This window comes from Balaenoptera acutorostrata, chromosome 18 (genome assembly GCF_949987535.1).
Source record: "Balaenoptera acutorostrata chromosome 18, mBalAcu1.1, whole genome shotgun sequence".
Lineage (NCBI taxonomy): Eukaryota > Metazoa > Chordata > Mammalia > Artiodactyla > Balaenopteridae > Balaenoptera > Balaenoptera acutorostrata.
This window is the reverse complement of record NC_080081.1, coordinates 32,795,720-32,804,279: the sequence shown is the minus strand read 5'-3', so window position 1 is coordinate 32,804,279 and position 8,560 is coordinate 32,795,720.

Sequence of the window (8,560 nt, the reverse complement as noted above, 5' to 3'; positions counted from 1 at the left end):
CAACTAGAGCCCCCACAGTTCCGTGCCACAAAGCCCTCTCCGTATGATGCCAGTTTGCTTCTTCAAGACTGACAGGAGAATCTCTCTGACTTCTTTAAGGGCTCACCTGGTAAAGTTAGGCACAGGATAATCTCCCTAATTTAAAGTCAACTGATTGGGGACTTTTTTATATCTACAAAATCCCTTCACAGCAGTACCCTAGATTATCGTTTGGCTGAATAACTGGGATAATGTACATACTTAGAGTGAAGAATCTTGGGGCTCTCTTAGAATTTTGCTTCCCACACTTGAAATGGAAAACATATCCCTATTTAAATATCTGTTATCACTAGTGTTGCTGCTAAGATTCTTGAGGATCCAAGAATTGCCTTTCACAATTTTCATTTTTGGGAAAAAAAATTACCTCCACAAAACTAGTGCAAAGAACAGTTGCCTCTTCTTAGTTACTTGGATATACTTCAAATTGAAGGAATTAAAAAAAACAAAAAGATTTTCTATGACAATTAAACTGTGGGAAGTCATGTGGGAAAATAAGACTAGTTAGTTGCAAGAAATGTAGATCATGAAAGGGACTCCACAAGAAGAGGTCAAGGTGCTACTAATTAAGAAAAGATTGTGTTGAATAGCCAGTCACCTGGATTAAATTAAGTCCATTTCCTTGGATACAAGGCGCCTGGACTCTGACAACCAGTCTGTTCTAGAATCCCTCTGTGCCTTTTTAGTAACCCACAGAAAATTTGGTATTCAATACTTTGAGTCCATAAATCCATTAAAAAAAATAAGAATGCACATTACTTTCTGGGAGGTCTGCTTGTTCTAATGAGCAAAGAATAAAATAATTATCTCACACAATGCTGCAGGTGTAGAATGTAAGAGCAACTTCAATAACCGTATGTGCAATTGATAATAGGTCTCCAGTGAAAGAACATTTTTAGATCTCCATTTTCTCATAGTTTCTTTTCTTGTGAAATAGCTAATGCCAAAATTAGTTCAATTGCTCTTTTTGGAAGCCTTCAAAAACTGCAGTCACATTATTGGTTCTTTTGTTTATTACATTCTATCCATATGCTGCTGGCTGGCCTATTCAGAGAGCTCAAACCTTTGTGTATGCCCTTGGGAAAAGATGTGTGGCCTCAATTTCTAATCAGGAAGTGCAGCTTCTCAACTTGACTCTGCCTCTGACTTACGTTCAATTGATTTGGTTCAATTTTTAAATGCCAATAAAGCTGAAAATATCAATAGTGTTCCAAAAATAAATTTATTTTTATCCACAAATAACTGTGAAGTCCTTGTATTAGGATTATAAAGTTTAGTTGAATAGCGTTATTCAAAGATCTGTCTCTGATGTGATAAACCACATGCAGAAACGGATTCATTTGTAAATGATTGTCCTTTCAATAGTTTATAAAATGTCAATTGCTTAAGTAAAAAAAAAAAAAAAAAAAAAAAAAAAACCAGAGAAAATTTTTTTAAAAACTTGGCTCTGGACTTGGAAAAATTAGAAACAGAAGGTTAATTCTAAAAATGAAAACACTCCTACTGGATTAACCAACAAGTAAATTGAAAAACAATAAAGATTATTTAAAACACTTTCGCATTCTAGAAATACAGCTACTAACTGCCTTACTGCCTAACTCTCCACCCCTCAGCAGATGATTTATCTGCTTCACTGAGAAAATAGACCATCCCTTCAATTTCCAGGCAGAATCAAGTTCACTTGATTCTGGGTCATATCCCAGACTTATTAAGATTCTGAACTTCAAGTTCACTTCCCAAAGCTTCACTGCACACTTACCGGCAGGCACTTCATGAATGTCTGTTGGGAGAGGAATGGATGGATGAGTGCAGATCTTCATTCTTGACTCCTTTACTTTTGTCAAGTAGAAGAGATCCTCTCCCATTACTTAACTAAGCCTTCTGAAGACCAAGTCCTCCTCCTGTTTTTTTGGCTCCATCCTCCAAAGAAGTTCTTGGATCCTCCCTCATCAGGGACTTACCTGGCTGCATCAGTCAATCCTTCTCTTATATACCTTCCATCTCTCCTGGATCTTTCTATTACCAAGTCCAAGCTCATACTGCTTGCCGTATGACAGGTCAATAAATCAAGATACAAGTTCTTGGAGAAAACAATAGTGATGTTATTCGGAATGCCAGCAGACTGAGAAGAAGGTGGACTAGTGTCCCAAAGAACCACGTTACCCGAGGTAGAATTTAGGCTTCTTTTATACTAAAAGGGGAGAGGGTGTGGCTGGTTGCTGCAGACTTCTTGGTGCCGGAATCCTTTGTTCTTGTAGCTGTCCATGTAGGCCTGTTCATCATGTTCCTGTAAACCTCCAACAAGACAAATGTCATTCTCTGTTCTGCAACTATTTATCTCTATGTGAATGGAAAAGTGTTATACCTTTAAAGGTCAGGGCCTTGAGTATGGGCTATCATGTATATTTCAGGCTAGAGGCAACATTCTTTTACAAAAGGTGCAGAGCCAGCATGACTAAGCACAGGCAACAGAGCACCAGGCTTAGAGCTAAAGGAATAGATGCAATGTGGAGTCAAGTTTGTTCTTCTCTGTTACATTTGTATTTTTCTATTAACAAGGAAACATGCTTCAGCTTTCTTTTCTCTGATGTGTGTGTCTGTGTGTCTCTGTACACGTATATACACCTTTATTACATTTACAAACACATATGTCACATTGTATTTAGACATTCCCTTGTTGATAGCCATTTAGTTTGTTACCAAATTTTTGCCTTTATAAACATTTCCCTGTCTCCTTGCACACAAGTGTGACCGTTTCTCTGGGACAATGGTCCTCAAGGGTCATATTCCAGACTTATTAAGATAAGATCTCCAAGTCTGTTTCTTAAAAGCCTTGCAGATAATTCTAATGAGCAGCTTTCAGTTGAGAACTACACCTTTAGAATGAGAAGTAGAAAATCTGGGTAGGAAGGTATGCACACTTTACACTTTATTACATATTGCACAATTACTTCCCAATGTAATTGTACCTATTTTCTATCCTATTAGTATGGTAATATTTTTTTTCTTGCTTGCTTGCTACCATGTGGTATTGCCAGACTTTTTCATTTTTGCCAACCCGAGTATGAAATTGGATTTCAAATTATTTTTATTTTGATCTATCCCAATTACTAGCAAGTTGGATCATCTTTTTGTGTATTTTTCCATCCTGGTTCTTCTGTAAATTACCTGCTCATATCTCTTGTCTATTTTGCTGGTGATGATTTGTCTTTTTCTTATTGATTTATAGGTGAGGTTCAAAATATATTCTGTGTAATAAGCTTTTTTCTATATGTGCGAAGTATCTTCTCCAAGTGTGTTGCTAGTTTTTAAAACTTGTGGGGTTTGAGTGATAACCGCCTAAGTTCAGTTTCCAGCTCCACAGCCTCTGTTAAGTTGTCCTTCTTTATAATTGGAATTGACTATTCTTAGACTTTTCCTCTTTCATATGGATTTCACTGTCCTTTTTTTTTTTTTTTTTTTTTTTAATTCATATCACTTTCTTCAGAATTAAAGTCCAGAAAGGAGTGTCATGTGTTCTAATCCTGGCTGCCAGGGGCATGGATCTTTTCAGCTTTGGAAGTGGAAAATGGGTTCTGTTCTTCACCAGAACTTTTGAAATCAGAAACTCCCCAAACAGCAAGGGGAGTTTAGATGCTGAGCAGCCAAAAACATGAAAAAATCCATTGTAGCTTCTAAAATGTAACTAAAGGCAGTAGCATGCTAGTAAATATTTAACTGCCACTCCAGGGGGAAGAAGCATTGATTTGGAGCATTTGTCAATTTCTGGGGTGTAGGTATCCCACTATAACAAATTTCAAGCTACCAATGTGATGTTTCTTAACATAGAGTTGGGAAGTGATGAACTCAATCCTCTCTCAAGAGCTGGTATGAGTCAGCTCCTGGACAAAATTGCAACCAGTATAACGATTGTTATGTTTGATTTCTCCTTAACAATAACAAAGAAAAAAAATCCCAAGTTCCCCTTTAGTTACAGCCCTTCACAGATGATTGTCATGGAAGGATTGTCTACACCTGCTAACCCCACCACCTCAAATCATTCATTCTTCATCTCTGCTCTAAGTCCATACACTCCGATATATATTATCTAATTAGCCTGTGGCAGCTTAATTCCCTGAACACTTTCCTGCACTTTTGGAGCAATCTCTACCATGAACTTTTGTGTCTACCATGAACATTAGAGTCTGCAACACCGCATTCTTCTGTGGTCTGTCTGATAATCAACCTGATCTTTCTCAGTCTCGTTTATAAACGTCTTTTTTTCTGTCCTCCCCTTGAATGCCAGGATTCCCCAATTCCCCTATGGCTCTATCTTGACCTCTCTTCATACTCTACACCACCATCTATTGGGTTGGCTGAAAAGTTCATTCAGGTTTTTCCGCAAGACATTATGGGAAAACCTGAACGAACTTTTTGGCCAAATAGAGATTCCTGATTCTGTATCTTCAGCCCTGTCCTTTCCGTTGAGGTCCAGACCTATACAGGTAGTTCAAACTGCTTTTGGGCAATTTTATCTGGATGTCTTCTTGGCACTTCAAATGATATGCTTAAAACTAAACCTATCATCTTCCACCCACCTTACTCCTTGATCCAACCCCCTCCCTCTTCCACTATCCCAAGCCAAAACCTTCTCCTCTTCATATGTTCCTTATCAAAACCAGAAACATGTGAGTGGCTTTCAAGTCCTCTGTTTCCCTAACCCACAGCAAGTTATCACCTAGTCTCTTAGACTCTTCCATTTGCCCTACTATGGCCTAAGATGAAGCCACCATTAACTTTTGATGAATGCAAAATCTTCCTCATTGGCTTTCTTGCACTACGCTACAAGTTATTTACCTCCAAAATCTAGTGTTCTTGTTCAAAGGCACATCTGATGTTGTGACCTTTCTACTTAAAATTTTTCAGGGATTCCTGAAAGTCTGCAGAAAAAAATACCTTAGCAAGGCATTCATTGTTTGTAGTGCTGTGATTGACCCCATCCATTCCCAAGCCTATCCTCCTACTATGCAGCAAAATAATTTTAGGAACTGACATTTGCTTCAGAGGCAGATCTTGCTTAGTCTAGCCAGTCATGATGATCCCATTCCCCTCGCCAATAATGGATTTTGGAACCCAGGGCTGAGATAATTGATGCTGGACATTCCACTGGTGACATTTATTGATGGAGCTGTGGATATGGTGACTAAGTTGGTCCACTCTAAGACTGAAGTGAGGAAGTTTTATTCCACAAATTGGAGAGTTCTCTCTTCTCATATTGAGGTAAACAGTAAAAGAATATAACCTTGATTATTCTTGGCTGCTATCTTAACAGGCTAAAGTTGATGCTGTGGAAGACAAAGCAAAATGATGGAAGAAACCAACCAACCATGAACATACTATGACTTACTTTTCTAAAGCTGATATGAAATCATCCTAAACATTATAAGGCTCTTCATGACCTAGTCCCTAATTACCTTTCCAGCTTCACCTCTTCTTATCTGTCTTCTTACACCAAGTGTGTCATCTGAGGACCAGCAGATTGGTATAACCAGAGAATGGGTTAGAAATAGGGAACTTTAGGTCCTACCCTAGACCTACTGAATCAAAATTTGCAATTTAGTAATTTTCCTAGGTGACCATATGCACAAGAGAGTTTGAGAAGCACTGCCTTTGACCAGTGGTTCTCAAAGTGCAGCTCCCAGACCAGCAGCGTCAGGATCAATATCCCCTGGGAACCTATTAGGAATACCAATGCTCAGGCCCCCAGACCCACTGAATCAGAAACTCTGGGGGTGGTATTCCCAGCAATATGTGTTTTAATGACTCTGTCACTTCTCCAATACCATGCATAGGATTTGTATTTCTAGGTGATGCTGATACTGTCTGTCTCTAGACCACTCTTTGAGAACTTTTGGTCTATACTACTGTTTCCTAAGATTGGCTGCACGTTGAAATCACTTAAAGAGCTTTACAACTTACTGATGTCTGCGTGACATGCCCAGAGAATCCTGACGTAATAGATATGGAGTACAACCTGGCCATTGGGTAGTTTTCAAAGCTCCCCAGGTGACTCTAATTTTCAGCAAATTTGAGACCACTGATCCACACTCTAACCATACTGAACTACTTCTGCTGTTTCTCCAAAACCACAAAACTTTCTTTTTGCTGAACCAAATCACTTGTTTCTCCCATCTCACCTTTCCATTCTTTACCTGACTGACTTGTGTAGGCCTTTTACAACTCAGTGCAGGTATCACCTCTTGCAGGAAGATTTCCCTGATGGCCAAGTTTGGATTAAGTGCTCCGGCCGTATACTTACGTGGCAGCCAGAGCAATTCTCACACGGTAGTCCACTTTGTTTCTTCTGACCTATCTTCCTCATGGAATCAACAGTCATTCTGAGTGCAGTAACTCAGCCATAGACACTGTTTCATTCCTGTGTTTAACAAGACCTTGCACAAAAATGGGTGCTCAATAAGCATTTGTTGAATAATATGCATTAGGGCAGGAATTTTGTCTTCAACTTCCTTGGTGATGGTCATAGCTCTTCAAAAAAATATTTATAGAATTTTTATAATTACTTCTTAAAGGAACTCTTTCCATTTAAAAGCCTCCAAATAGAAAATGCTATAGATGTAGGAAAACTAGGGGAAAATAAAACTAGGGAAACTTGGTCAACACCATCGATTTACTGCTGAATGAGGTCTGGACATTGTGTAAAATTAGTTATTTTTCACTGGGTCTGGGATGTGGATTTTGACTAAGACTGGATTACCATGATGACTATATATAGCATCGATGTGATTAAGAGCTGGGTTGGGGGCAGAAAATTCCAGCTTGGCCACTTACTCATGGTGTGTCTCTGGGCAGCTGCTTGCCTTCTTTAAGCCTTACGGTCTTTACCTCTAAGATGGGTAATGTTTGCCTCACAGGGATATGGAAAGCTTAAATGAGACAACATTTTTCAGGCACGTAGCACAATACCTGGTACATAATTGCTCCATGAGTGGGAGCTAAGAGTTAAGAGGGTATTTCTAAATTCCATTTAGACTTGTGGGTAGAGTTTGGTGCCATCTTTGCTGACCAAGCTATTTTTCAAATATAAGCTTGGTCTCTTCAGAATCTTTGCATTTTATATTGAACTCTTGATTACCCAGGGGCAAAACCAGAAACTGTTTCCACACCTACTCCTTCCCTGCCATCCTCACAAATATCCTCTTATGGATATTACTTCTTTCTTCCGAACAATAGCTGCCTTACAAAGTAATGAAAACTCCCATGAAGGGGGTTGAGGTGGGATGAATTGGGAGATGGGGGTTGATATATATGCACTACTGATACTACATATAGAATAGATAACTAATGAGAACCTACTGTATAGCACAGGGAACTCTGCTCAATGCTCTGTGGTGACCTAAATGAGAAGGAAATCCAAAAAAGAGGGGATATATGTATACGTATAGCTGATTCACTTTGCTGTACAGTAGAAACTAACACAACATTGTAAAGCAACTATACTCCAATAAAAATTCAAAAAAAAGTAATGAAAACCCCCAAAAGATGGCCCAAAGGAACAGAAGGATGGGAGGGCTTATTTGTGGATGACTGGCCCACAAGCAACAGATTATGATTCTAACTGAAAGTCCCAGAAATGCAGACCTTCACAGCAGACGCCAGCCTATGTAGGAGGAAAGGAATCACAATTTACCTGGAGGTTGAGCTGTGTAACCCACAGCTATAAAATATAGCCCTACGTGTGTTAAGTGCTGAACCAGGGCACATTTAGACAAGAAATGTTTATTTATAGGCATCAATAAAGTGAAAGCATAAGCTGTATGGACAGAATTGGGCTGGTCAAGGGCAGCTAATTCCTGCAAATACCTTGTTGCTCATTGAATGTAAATGATCTACTTCTGCATTTTATCATGTTTACACAGTGATATTTTGTGGTAGCTGCTTCCAGGTTTATGTGTATCTTTAATCTGGGAAAGTCCAGGGCTTATTCACTCTTATGTTGAATAAAAGGTCACTGGTAAAAATCAGGAACCAATCTAAAACAAGAGAGGGATGGGAAGTTTTGCCAAGTGTGTACATACCAACTTATTTCAATATTTTCTTAAAAATCCATTGTCTCTAAACAAGACATGGCTTCTCATATTGCAAATAAAAAAATCAGACATTTCAATGAGGCAAGCAACAATACCAACAAAAACAATACCCTAAATAGTGCCCTCAGCTTTCATTAGAGCCACAGAGAGGTACTTTTGTGTGGATATAGTGGGTAAAAGGGGATAAGTAGAGTGAGGTGAAAATAAGCAGAACCCCAAACTTCAGATATCGTATTTTATTTAAATGATCTAGCATCCTATGAAGTTGTTACTACGTGTTATCCCCATTTTACAGATAAAGAATCTAAAGATCAGCAAGCCTGATTTACCTGCCTAAGACTCACATGGCTAGCAAGCCACAGGGATGGTCACCAAGTCTGGGTTATTCAGCCTTGTCAAATCCTGAGTTTTCCTCCATAATGTGATTTTTTTGTTGT